This window comes from Triturus cristatus, chromosome 3_1 (genome assembly GCF_964204655.1).
Source record: "Triturus cristatus chromosome 3_1, aTriCri1.1, whole genome shotgun sequence".
Lineage (NCBI taxonomy): Eukaryota > Metazoa > Chordata > Amphibia > Caudata > Salamandridae > Triturus > Triturus cristatus.
In genome coordinates this window covers 966,298,188-966,312,523 of record NC_140583.1, presented here as the reverse complement: position 1 = coordinate 966,312,523, position 14,336 = coordinate 966,298,188, and positions in this window count along the sequence as shown.

Genomic DNA, 14,336 nt, shown 5'->3' with positions numbered 1-14,336 from the left:
GTGAATTTGCAAGGTTTTTTAAATGCTAATTCCTAACTATAACGTGTGTGAAACCTATGGTTTTTTCAGTGAATTTGTACGGTTTTTTAAATGCTAAGTTACTTTACGCCATTTGTGCCCACGTTACGCTAGATGGGCCATGAACGATGCTTCGCGCACCGTGCGCACATGGAGGACATATGATGAGCATCGTTGTGACAGGTAAAATATATGTTTTGTTCTAAATACATATGCCATGCACAAATGGTGCCCTTCGGGCGCTATTTGCACACGGGGTGGGGAGAATGTGGTTACATTTTTTATTTTTTTATTTATTACCGTACGCGTACGGTAAGCGTAATCGGCGAAATTTTCAAAAAAATCAAAATTGCCTTTTTTCACTTGGGGGATCGTTGGGGACTCCCTCGACATGGCTAGGTGCTTGGGAGCTGTCTAAACAGCCCCTTTACATGTTTTTGCACTTTGTTTTTCAACCCCCTGTCTGAGTGCGAGAGAGAAAATGGCGGCCGCCGCTTCCTGGTTTCGACCGATTCGAATGTTTACTAAGATCTAAGAGCCAATCAGAATCGCGCACGCCACCGTACGCGTACGGTAAGCGCACCGTAAGCTGGCTCAGATATATATATTGATTTAAAGGCTATTTTCTCAGGATCTACTGAACAGATTTACACCAAACCTACAAAAGACACTTCCTTGACCTGAGGACTACCTCTCTGCCAAATTTCATTAAATTCTGTTCAGCCGTTCGGGCTGTAGCTCTGTCTAAAGGTCCTATGGAAAAATGCATGGGAAAAACGTGTTTTGGGACCCCCCTTTTATCTCAGCCCCCGCTTGACGAATCCCCCCGAGACTTTTAGGGTAGGAGCGGAGCTCAACGCCCCACCTATTTTGAAAATTTCGCGAGGATTCGTCGACCGGCGCCAAAGTTATTCAAAATAGAAAGTTGCGGATTTCCTATGGAAACAGGGTCCTAACTATAACTACCGACTGGCGACCGCCAGTAGGTAATATGTGTATATATGTATATATATATGTGTGTATATGTGTATATATGTATATATATCTTCCCAGAATGTCCATGCATTAAGAGGCGCACTCCTCCAGTGGTAGGTCACAAACCTTTATTCTTAAAAAGACAGAATTGGGGCTCATCTCACCTGAATCATTCGGGTTGGAACAGATGGCGCAGCTGGTTTCATGATTGCGGGACAGGCTGGAGACTCTGAGGCCCACTGGAGGGTTTTTTATTAGTCTGCGAAATGGATTGCAGTACACGTAACCACTAGAGGTAAAAATTATTATAAAAACGAAAACCACAAGTTCCAGCATGCAATATAATTAACTTTACTGAAAGGGGCACACCGGAGGCCTTTAAATGGATTGAATATGCAGGGAACTATGGGAGTTAACTAATTGCATCGTGTACGCAAACAGCCTCTGAAGAAAGAGCGTGAGTGCTCAGAAACGTGTCAGGCAAGCGGACATAACGCATCGGAGTTGAAATGCCTGTCTTTTTTAAATAAAGGGTTTGTTATCCACTGGCTGGAGGAGTGCGTCTCTGTATGCATGGACAATGCTTGGAGGAGATTTGTACACGGTTGGTCCAGCCGTGAGAGTTCGCACCACCCTTTGGAAGTATCGGAAAGGGCTCATCTCACCTGAATCATTTGGGTTGGAACAGATGGCGCAGCTGGTTTCATGATTGCGGGACAGGCTGGAGACTCTGAGGCCCACTGGAGGGTTTTTTATTAGTCTGTGAAATGGATTGCAGTACACGTTACCACTAGAGGTATAAATTATTATAAAAACTAAAACCACAAGTTCCAGCATGCAATATAATTAACTTTACTGAAAGGGGCACACCGGAGGTCTTTAAATGGATTGAATATGCAGGGAACTATGGGAGTTAACTAATTGCATCGTGTACGCAAACTGCCTCTGAAGAAAGAGCGTGAATGCTCTGAAACGCGTCAGGCAAGCGGACATAACGCATCGGAGTTGAAATGCCTGTCTTTTTTAAATAAAGGGTTTGTTATCCACTGGCTGGAGGAGTGCGTCTCTGTATGCATGGACAATGCTTGGAGGAGATTTGTACACGGTTGGTCCAGCCGTGAGAGTTCGCACCACCCTTTGGAAGTATCGGAAAGGGCTCAGCTCACCTGAATCATTCGGGTTGGAACAGATGGCGCAGCTGGTTTCGTGATTGCGGGACAGGCTGGAGACTCTGAGGCCCACTGGAGGGTTTTTTATTAGTCTATGAAATGGATTGCAGTACACGTAACCACTAGAGGTAAAAATTATTATAAAAACGAAAACCACAAGTTCCAGGATGCAATATAATTAACTTTACTGAAAGGGGCACACCGGAGGCCTTTAAATGGATTGAATATGCAGGGAACTATGGGAGTTAACTAATTGCATCTTGTTAGACCTGGCACCATTGGCGTGGGTCACCCTTCCATTTTTATCTGTGCCTCAATGTATTTTTGTGCTGGTGTTAACTGCTCAGGGCACTGTGCCACTGCCATCCAGTGCCACAGTGCAAGTGCTCCCTATGGTAAAATGTATTATGTGAATTGACTTCCATGTTTGGCTTATTTGGTTTACTATCAGTCCCTAGTAGAGGGCACCAGGGGTGCCAAGGGCTTGTATATCCAAATGCTGCTAGTGGGCTTGCAGCACTGGTTGTGCCACCCACAGAAGCAGCGGGGTAAAATGTGTCTAAGGTCTGCCATTGCAGAACCTGCATGCAGTCTGGTACTGTCATGCTGACTGGGCAAGTGTCCCCACTTGCCAGTCCCTAAACCTTCCCTTACACTCATGTTAGTCACCCCTATGGTAGGCCCTAGGGCAGGGTGCATTGTAAGGATAAGGTAGGACATGCCCTGAGGTGTGTGGCATGTCCTAATAGTGAATTACAGCCATTTTTGTTTTTCACTATTGTAAGGCTACCTGCTCTCCATAGGCCAGAATGGGCTGCTAGATTATAACACTCTATAATCCTAGCAGGCTCAGGAAGCATGGTAGAAATTCGTGTTTAGTATGCCTGAACTCAGAATAATAAAATACATATTTTAGTAAAGTTTATTTTAATATCCTGTGTTTGCAAATGCTACTTTTAGAAAGTTAGCATTTGCTTGCTTAACCATTTCAGTCCCCCTCTGGAGGGGAAGGCTATCTTCTTTGTGTGTAGCTTGAGTGACAGGGCTGGGAAGTTCCAGGAGACTGGCTGGGGCTGCCAGGTGGTGAATAGAAAGATCACACCAGGATGGGTGGGAGGAGTGCACCTTGACTCTGAATAGGGCAATGCTCTGCCACCACAATGCTGGCTCCACCCCCTGGGGAGCGTCTGATGTCTCTGCCCTGCCTGCTGAAAGAAGAAGCCAGAGTCTCAACAACAAAGTGCTCCTCACTGAAAAGAACTGGACTAGGATTATGCAAAGGACCCCCTGGCCTGTAAAGACAAAAGAAACTGAGTATAAATGTAGGAGCCCTGCTCCTAAGAAATCAGATCCTGCTCGTGACCAAGAAGAACGCTCTGCCTGAGGAGGAGGAACCTGAAGCTGAAGGGGGGAAGCTGTCCCTAAGTCTGGAGGACTGGCCTGCAGTGGTTGCCTCGCTGCCAAAGGAGAGAAGAAACTTACAAAGACTTGCTTTATTTATCTACTCAAAAGACTTGTGCTCACAGCAATCTCCAAGGGCTTGATTGAGCTTGCCCCCTGAATCGAACCCCAGGACCAGTGGTTCACCGTGTCTCCGCTCGTCTGAGAATCGAGCATGTGCTTTCTCCCGCCGGAGTGCTCTGCGCACATTCACCCCCTCCAAGGGCCGTGACACCCAGAAGCCTGGCCGCCTCCACTCGCCGAGAGCCCCGCTCTACCTGAGTCGCTCTTGACCCATCGGGTTTGGCCGCCCCGCTTCCCTGTCGCCTGCCTGCTACTGGAGCGTGCTTGGTGCCCCCTCGCCCTCCCGCCGGATTTCTACCTGGAACGCGAATTCAAGCCCCGGACGGCCGCCCGTACGTCGCACGTACCCGGCCGCCCCGCTTCGCCTCCACGAAGTGACCTCTCGCACCGCCCGTGTCAGAGGCCCTGGGCCGCGCCTGTCCACCGAAAGCTGCCCGCTGGTTCTAGATCCGGAGTCCCTCGAGGTGCAGAACCTGCGCCCCCACCGAAGACTCGTCCAACACATCGCACGTTCACAGGTACAGTGAACTCTCTCTCGGACTCGGGGTCCGCAACGTTCTGATTTCCCCACATCACTGTACCTCCGGTGCACTGCGCATCACCGTGACTGGACAAACTCGAAAGAGCGCTACGAAGCGCCCGTAACAGAAGAGAACAGTGCCTAAATTTCCATCTTGTGGCTCTCATTCCGCAACCGTTATTTATGGTCTTGTACTAAGCCTGCATAACAAAGAAGCTTTTATATAAAGTATACGTATTTTTGATACAACTTACGCCTGGTGTCCATTTGTGGGGGATCGTTGTTATTTACTGTGTGTCATCATAAATGCTTAACTGACTTAGCCCCCTGAAGTTTAGCCCTGACTGCTCGCGCCACACTACCTATAGGGTGAGCAGGGGTTGTTCTGAAGGGATAATTCTCTTGCCCTGACTGGAAGAAGGGACCACTGCTTGTCACAAGTAACCACCTGTGCCAACCAGAGGTTCCCCATTCTAACATTGGTGGCAGCGGTGAGGATTTCGAATTTGCATTTAGGATTTACATACAGTGAATTATTGATCACCACGTAGAGAGAGCAGACCTATAACGCAGCCACAGATTGTTGCTAAAGAAGAATCTCCACTTTAAGAAGCCATGCCTAGCTCAACCGATGGAGGCGGAGCGTCCTCTATACTCTCTGGAATTGATGACATAGATTGGGAACAGGAGGCACTGAGGAAGTGCACAAATGAAGTCTTGAAAGGATATCTCTCCAAGTACAGAATTAAACAAGCTGGATTAACAAACAAGGATCAGTACATAAAGGCGCTGAGGGCCTGGCACGAATCAAAGTTCCCAGAGAATACACGGGAGGTGATACCCCCAGAAGGTGTTTCTGAGCCTGGCAGAGGCCTGTCGCCAGAGGAGATGGCCGACAGGATTGCTGCAAGAGCACATGAAGTGGAGATGGCAAAACTTCAAATGGAGATGGAAAGACAAAGGCTGGCCATGGAGCATGAGGTAAAAATGAGGGAGTTGGATATCAAGGCCAAGAGTTTAAACCACTCTCCCTCTGGTGGCAGCAATTTAACAGAGTCAAGGGTGCATATTCCTAAAGATGTAGTAAGAGAGTATTATAAGCAGGATGATATTGGGCAGTGGTTCAGGGCCTATGAAGTAACCATGTCCTCCCACCGGGTCCCTGAGAAAGATTGGGGAGCGGGGTTGTGGGGAAGGTTCCTGAGTGAGGGGCGGGACACACTGCTGGATCTCCCCTCTGATGTCCACACATCCTATCCACACATGAAGGAAGCTCTGATGACAAGTTATGGGTTAACTCCTGAGTTGTACAGGCAGAGATTTAGGGATTGCACCAAGAAACCTGGTACCACTTATGTAGAATATGTGACTTTTTTTTCCAGAGCGCTAGATGGTTGGGTGAAGGGTAGCAAAGTGAATGATTACCAAGGGCTGTTTGATTTAATTGCATGGGAGCACTTGTCTGATAATTGTTTTCCTGAGCTACGCCAGCACCTGATCGACAGCAAGCTGACTAACCCTAGGAAGCTTGCTGAGGAGGCGGACCGCTGGATCAGTACCAGGGTCCACAAGGGTCCTGTGGGAGGCCCCGCCAAAGGTGGTCAGGGTCCCCAGCAGAAGAGTGGGGGGGACAAGGGTAAACAGAGGGAGTTCTACAGAGGGCCCCAAAGTAATTCCCAAGGGAACCAAGGGAAAGGTTCTCAGCCACCCCCACCCCGGAAGCAGACTGGGGCCCCGACAGGTAACCCTGTTCAAAGAGGGCCCCCCAGATGTTACAAGTGTAACAACCTGGGGCACTATTCCATGGATCCCAAGTGCCCCATGTATGGTAAATAGCACCCTCTGGTGCTCCACCCCCCAAGCAGGTGGCTAGTGTAGCCTTTGGGAGGGAGGTAGATGTCCATGGGGAGGGGGTTCCCGTACAGATGACCCTAGTCTCATTAGGAGACTGTGAGATGGTCGCTGAGGCCCAACTGCCCCCCAAAACTCAAAAGTATGGGCAGTGGGTGACCATAAATGGCCGAAGGGTGGGGGCTCTTAGAGATACAGGAGCCAGTGTGACTGCTGTCCAGCAACACCTGGTGTCTCAAGAGCAGGTTGTCCCACACGCATTCTGCCGTGTTGTCAACGCTGACAACACAGAATCAGTGTCCAATGGCTCAGGTTCCGTTTGAGTGGGGGGGGGTCTCTGGTACTCTGCAAGTGGCTGTGAGAGAGGCCATGCCTGTTGATTGTCTCCTAGGTAACGATTTGGAGAGCTCCCCTTGGGAAAAGGTGGAGAAGACAACTCACCTGAGGATGGTGGGTTTACCTGATTGGGCGTGCGTGACCACCCGGTCGATGGCAGCCAGAAGGGGTGTTGAAGGGACCCTGGAGCATGAGGGAGAGGCCCAGGAACCGGCCTTAGGGAGAGGGCACAGGAGGCACGGGAATCCGGCTCCTGAAGTTCCCATGGCCCAGGAGGAAGCAGACCCTGAGGGGGATGCCCTGGAGCTTACCGGGGAACAGATAGCCGAACTGGGGGACCTGCCTGAGCTGACCCATTGGCAGCAAGAAGGAGGCCCCACCAGGGAGGAATTCTGCAGGGAGCAGAAAGAGTGCCCTTCTCTAGTGGGTATGCGGCAGCAGGCTGCAGCGCAGGCCAATGGTGATCAGTCCGGTACTCACTTGATCTACTGGGAGAACGACCTCCTGTACTCCGAGCCTAAGGTTGCTGAACCTGGGTCAGCCCGTGTGCTGGTGGTACCCCAGAAGTTCAGAGCCTTCCTACTGGGGCTGGTTCACGACGTTCCGTTAGCAGGGCATTTGGGGCAGGATAAGACCTTCGAAAGGCTAGTCACCCACTTTTATTGGCCTCAAATGCGCAAGAGTTCTGACACTCACTGCAGGACATGCCAGACTTGCCAGGCAAGTGGCAAGAGTGGAAGGAAGCTGAGAGCTCCACTCCAACCTTTCCCTGTGGTCAGTACCCCATTCCAGCGAGTGGGGATTGACATTGTGGGGCCACTGGACCCCAAGACAGCCATGGGACAACAGGTTTATCCTGGTCTTGGTGGACCATGCCACCCGGTACCCTGAAGCCATCCCTCTGAGGACAGTGACGGCCCCCGTGGTGGGACGAGCACTGATGGGAATTCTCTCACGAGTAGGATTCCCTCTAGAGGTGGTGTCTGACAGGGGGACCAATTTCAAATCGAAATATATGAAATCCCTTTGGCAAGAGTGTGGTGTGACATACAAGTTCACCACCCCTTACCATCCCCAAGGAAACGGGTTGGTTGAGCGCCTCAACCGAATCCTAAAGGGCAGGATTATGAGTCTCGAGGAACCCATGAGGCGTAAGTGGGACGTCCTCTTGCCATGCCTTCTCTTTGCGTACCGTGAGGTGCCACAAAAGTCTCTGGGGTTCAGTCCCTTTGAGCTTTTGTATGGCCACCCAGTACGAGGACCTCTTAGTCTGGTCAAGGAAGGCTGGGAGCAATCTCCCAGGAAACCTCCCCAGAATGTATACAGTTACATGCTGGCTTTCCGGAACCAGACTAGGCGTTTCAGGCAACTTGCTGAGGCAAACCTGGAAGCCAGCCAGGAGGAAATGAAGCGGTGGTATGACCAGAATGCCACTCAAAAGGTGTGGGTCCTGGACCCTGTGGAGCCTTGTGCACTCCAGGACAAGTGGACAGGACCCTTTGAGATTGTGGAGCGCAAGAGTTCTGTCACCTACTTGGTGGACTTGCAGTCTCCAAGGAACCCCTTGAGGGTCCTCCATGTCAATTGATTGAAGCCCCACTTGGAGAGGTCCAAAGTGGGCATGCTCTTGGCCACAGATGATGGGACGGAGGAGGAGTCTGAGCCTCTTCCTGACCTCCTGTTAGCCTCAGAGTGAGACGGGTCAGTGGATGGAGTTAACCTCTCACCCACCCTGACCCCTGAGCAACAGGATGACTGCCGCCACCTGCTGGGACAGTTTCCTGACCTGTTCTCCCTGGTTCCTGGTATCACAGATTGGTGCGTCCATGATGTGTATACAGGAGACAGCTTACTGGTGAAGCACAAGGCCTACAGGGTAACTGACCGGGTCAGAGCCTGCATCAAAGAGGAGGTCTCAAAGATGCTTGCTCTTGGGGTAGTTGAGTCCTCCAGCAGTCCTTGGGCCAGCCCAGTGGCCTTGGTCCCAAAGGCTGCCTCGCCGGGTGCCACACCCGAACTCCGGTTCTGTGTGGACTAAAGAGGACTCAATTCGGTCACGAAGACTGACGCGCACCCCATCCCCAGAGCTGATGAGCTCATCGATCGGTTAGGGTCTGCACGGTACCTCAGCACGTTTGATCTAACGTCTGGGTACTGGCAGATCGCCTTAACTGATGGGGCCAAAGAGAGGTCCGCATTCTCCACACCAGATGGGCATTTCCAGTTCCGGGTTATGCCATTTGGGATGAAGAATGCCCCTGCCACCTTCCAGAGGTTGGTCAACCAGGTGTAGGCTGGGCTGTCCGAGTTCAGCGCAGCATACCTGGATGACATCGCAGTGTTCAGTGGCACATGGGAAGAACACCTGCAACATCTCTGGGAAGTGTTGATGGCACTGCGCAAGGCAGGCCTCACGATCAAGGCAAGCAAGTGTCAGATCGGGCAGGGTTCCGTGGTGTACTTGGGACACCAAGTAGGGAGCGGCCAGGTGGCGCCCCTACAACCCAAGATCGAAACCATCCTGGCTTGGGAGCCCCCAAAGACCCAGATGGAGGTGAGGGCCTTTTGAGGACTCACAGGGTACTACAGGAGGTTTGTCAAGGGGTATGGCAGCATCGTTGCCCCCTTGACAGAGCTGACTTCGAAAAAGCAGCCCAGAAAAGTAATATGGGCTGACACCTGTCAGAAGGCCTTTGACACCCTGAAAACTGCCATGTGCACGGCGCCCGTGCTCTTGGCTCCTGACTTCTCCAACGAGTTCCTTGTGCAGACAGATGCATCAGAGCATGGTGTAGGGGCTGTTCTCTCACAGATCACTGAGGAGGGCTTTGACCAACCCGTAGCCTTTATTAGTAGAAGGTTACTTCCCCGGGAACAAAAGTGGAGTGCGATTGAGCGAGAAGCATTTGCTGTGGTCTGGGCATTGAAGAAGCTAAGACCCTACTTGTTTGGGTCTCACTTCTGGGTTCAAACCGACCACAGGCCCCTCAGATGGTTGATGCAGATGAGGGGTGAGAATCCTAAGTTGTTGAGGTGGTCCATTTCCCTACAGGGGATGGATTTCACGGTGGAACATCGCCCCGGTACAGACCACGCCAACGCTGATGGTCTTTCCAGATTTTTCCGCCTTAGTGATGAGAACTTCCTGGGGTAGGGTAGTTCTCCCCACATTTCAGCTGGAAGGGACACGTGTTAGACCTGGCACCCTTGGCGTGGGTCACCCTTCCATTTTTGTCTGTGCCTCAATGTATTTTTGTGCTGGTGTTAGCTGCTCAGGGCACTGTGCCACTGCCATCCAGTGCCACAGTGCAAGTGCTCCCTGTTAGAATGGGGAACCTCTGGTTGGCACTGGTAGGTACTTGTGACAAGCAGTGGTCCCTTCTTCTATTCAGGGCGAGAGAATTACCCCTTCAGAACAACCCCTGCTCACCCTATAGGTAGTGTGGCGCGAGCAGTCAGGGCTAAACTTCAGGGCGCTAGTCAGTTAAGCATTTATGATCACACACAGTAAACCACAACGATCCCCCCACAAACGGACACCAGGCGTAAGTTGTATCAAAAATACGGATGCTTTATATAAAAGGTTCTTGGTTACGCAGGCATGTACAAGACCATCAATAACGGTTGCGAAATGGAAGCCACAAGATGATAATTAGGCACTGTTCTTTTCTTTGGTAACTTATTCGATCACGAGCGCTTCGCAGGGCTCGGTTGAGTCGGTCCAGTCACGATGATGCGCAGTGCACCCGGGGTACAGTGATACGGGGAAATCAGAACGTTGCTGACCCCGAGTCCGATAGAGAGTTCACTGTACCTGGGAACGTGCGATGTGCTGGGACGAGTCTTCGGGGGAGATGCAGGTTCTGCACCTCGCGGGTCTCCGGATCAAGAATTCAGCGGGCGGCTCTCGGTAGACAGGTGCGGCCCAGGGCCTCCAACACGGACTGTGCGGGAGGTCACTGCGGAGGGCGGCACGGTCAGACTCAGGCTGGGAGGTGAAGCGAGGCGGCCGGATACGTTACGACGTACGGGCGGCCATCCGAGGCTTGATTTCACTTCCCAAGTAGAAATCCGGCGGGAGGGCGAGAGGGCACCAGGCACGCTCCAGTGGCAGGCAGGTGACAGGGAAGCGGGGCGGCCAGCCTCGATGGGTCCAGAGCGACTCAGGTAGAGCGGGGCTCTCGGCGAGGGGAGGCGGCCAGGCTTCTGGGTGTCACGGCCCTAGGAGGGGTGGCAAGGTGCGCAGGGCACTCCGGCGGGAGAAAGCACACGGCTCGAGTTCTCAGACGAGCGGAGACACGGTGAACCCACTGGTCCTGGGGTTCAGTTCAGGGGGCAAGCTCTTCTTCCAAGCCCTTGGAGATAGTTGAAGAACAAAGTGCAAAAGTCTCTTTCAGTCTTTTTCCTCTCCTTCCTCAGCAAGGCACCTACTGCAGGCCAATCCTTCAGGTCAGGGAAAGTTACTCCTCCTTCAGCTTCTTCCAGGTCCTTCTAGTCGGGCAGAGTTCCTTCGTGGTTCAATCTGGATCTGATTTCCTAGGAGCCAGGCTCCTACTTTTATAGAGTGATTCTTTTGTTCTTTAGCGCCAGGGGGCCTGGGCCTGGCTCAGTCCAGTTCTGGAGTTCTTTGTTTTGGTGACTCTGCTCTTTCCTTTCAGCAGCAGGGCAGAGACATCAGCCACTCCACAGGGGGGCGGAGCCGGCTTTGTGGTGGCAGAGCACAGGTCTATTCAAGAGTCAAGGTGTACTCCTCCCACCCATCCTGGTGTAATCTCTCTACCCACCACCTGGCAGCCAACCTGTCTCCTGGAATCCCCCAGCCCTGCTCCTGTACTGTTGCTAGGCAGAACACACACCCACAGCAGAGGCGGACTGAGATGGTCAGGCACGCAAAGGCTAACTTTCTAAAAGCAGCATTTGCAAACCCAGGATATTCAAATAACCTTTACTAAAAGATGTATTTTACTATCCCGAGTTCAGGCATACTAAACATGACTTTCTACCATGCTCTCTGAGTCCACTGGGGTCACAGCGTGTAGCGATCCCAGCAGCCCATTCTGGCCTATGGAGAGCAGGTAGCCGTCAATAGTGAAAAACGAAAATGGCTGTAATTCACTATTAAGATATGCCACACACATCAGGGCATGTCCTACCTTATGCCTACAATGCACCCTGCGCTTAGGCCTACCAGAGGGGTGACTAACATGTAGTTAAGGGAAGGTTTAGGGACTGGCAAGTGGGGACACTTGCTCAGTCAGCGCGACGGTACCAGACCGCGTGCAGGTTCTGCAGTGGCAGACCCCAGACATATTTTACCCCGCTGCTTCGGTGGGTGGCACAACCAGTGCTGCAAGCCCACTAGCAGCATTTGGATATACAAGCCCTTGGCACCCCTGGTGCACTCTACTAGGGACTGATAGTAAACCAAATAAACCAAACGTGGAAGTCAATTCACATAATACATTTTACCATAGGGAGCACTTGCACTGTGGCACTGGATGGCAGTGGCACAGTGCCCTGAGCAGCTAACACCAACACAAAAACACATTGAGGCACAGACAAAAATGGAAGGGTGACCCACGCCAATGGTGCCAGGTCTAACACGTGTCCCCTCCAGCTGAAAAGTGGGGAGAACTACCCTACCCCAGGGAGTTCTGCATCACTAAGGCGGAAAAACCTGGACAGACCGTCAGCATTGGCGTGATCTGTGCCAGGGCGATGCTCCACCGTAAAGTCCATACCCTGTAGGGAGATGGACCACCTCAACAGTTTTGGGTTCTCACCCCTCATTTGCATCAACCATCTGAGGGGCCTGTGGTCGGTCTGAACCCGGAAGTGAGACCCAAACAAGTAGGGTCTTAGCTTCTTCAGAGCCCAGACCACAGCAAATGCTTCTCGTTCTATCGCACTCCACCTTTGTTCCCGGGGAAGTAGCCTCCTGCTAATAAAGGCTACGGGTTGGTCAAAGCCCTCCTCAGTGATCTGTGAGTGAACAGCCCCTACACCATGCTCGGATGCATCCGTCTGCACCAGGAACTCTTTGGAGAAGTCAGGAGCCAAGAGCACGGGCGCCGTGCACATGGCAGTTTTCAGGGTGTCGAAGGCTTTCTGACAGGTGTCAGTCCATATCACTTTCCTGGGCTGCTTCTTCGAAGTCAGCTCTGTCAAGGGGGCAACGATGCTGCCATACCCCTTGACAAACCTCCTGTAGTACCCTGTGAGTCCTAAAAAGGCCCTCACCTCCGTCTGGGTCTTTGGGGGCTCCCAAGCCAGGATGGTTTCAACTTTGGGTTGGAGGGGCGCCACCTGGCCGCTCCCCACTTGGTGTCCCAAGTACACCACTGAACCCTGCCCGATCTGACACTTGCTTGCCTTGATCGTGAGGCCTGCCTTGCGCAGCGCCATCAACACTTCCCAGAGATGTTGCAGGTGTTCTTCCCATGTGCCGCTGAACACTGCGATGTCATCCAGGTAGGCGGCGCTGAACTCGGTCAGCCCAGCCAACACCTGGTTGACCAACCTCTGGAAGGTGGCAGGGGCATTCTTCATCCCAAAGGGCATCACCCGGAACTGGTAATGCCCATCTGGTGTAGAGAATGCGGACCTCTCTTTGGCCCCATCAGTTAAGGCGATCTGCCAGTACCCAGACGTTAAATCAAACGTGCTGAGGTACCGTGCAGCCCCTAACCGATCGATGAGCTCATCAGCTCTGGGGATGGGGTGCGCGTCAGTCTTCGTGACTGAGTTGAGTCCTCGGTAGTCCACACAGAACCGGAGTTCGGGCGTGGCACCCGGCGCTGCAGCCTTTGGGACCAAGACCACTGGGCTGGCCCAAGGACTGCTGGAGGACTCAACCACCCCTAGGGCAAGCATCTTCGAGACCTCCTCTTTGATGCAGGCTCTGACCCTGTCATTTACCCGGTAGGCCTTGTGCTTCACAGGTAAGCTGTCTCCGGTATCTACATCATGGACACGCCAATTTGTGATACCAGGAATCAGGGAGAACAGGTCAGGGAACTGCCCCAGCAGCTGGCGACAGTCCCCCTGTTGCTCAGGGGTCAGGGTGGGTGAGAGGTTAACTCCATCCACTGACCCGTCTCGCTCTGAGGCTACCAAGAGGTCAGGAAGAGGCTCGGACTCCTCTTCCGTCCCATCATCGGTGGCCAAGAGCATGCCCACTTCGGACCTCTCCAAGTGGGGCTTCAGTCGATTGACATGTAGGACCCTTAAGGGGTTCCTAGGAGACCGCAAGTTCACCAAGTAGGTGACAGAACTCTTGCGCTCCACAATCTCAAAGGGTCCTGTCCACTTGTCCTGGAGTGCACAAGGCTCCACAGGGGCCAGGACCCACACTTTTTGGCCAGGTTGAAGCTCAACCAGAGTGGCGTTCTGGTCGTACCACCGCTTCATTTCCTCCTGGCTGGCTTCCAGGTTTGCCTCAGCAAGTTGCCTGAAACGCCTAGTCTGGTTCCGGAAAGCCAGCATGTAACTGTATACATTCTGGGGAGGTTTCCTGGGAGATTGCTCCCAGCCTTCCTTGACCAGACTAAGAGGTCCTCGTACTGGGTGGCCATACAAAAGCTCAAAGGGACTGAACCCTAGAGACTTTTGTGGCACCTCGCGGTACGCAAAGAGAAGGCATGGTAAGAGGACGTCCCACTTACGCCTCATGGGTTCCTCGAGACCATAATCATGCCCTTCAGGGTTCGGTTGAAGCGCTCAACCAACCCGTTTCCTTGGGGATGGTAAGGTGTGGTGAACTTGTAGGTTACACCACACTCTTGCCAAAGGGACTTCATATATTTCGATATGAAGTTGGTCCCCCTGTCAGACACCACCTCTAGAGGGAATCCTACTCGTGAGAAAATTCCCATCAGTGCCCGTCCCACCACGGGGGCCGTCACTGTCCTCAGGGTACCGGGTGGCATGGTCCACCAAGACCA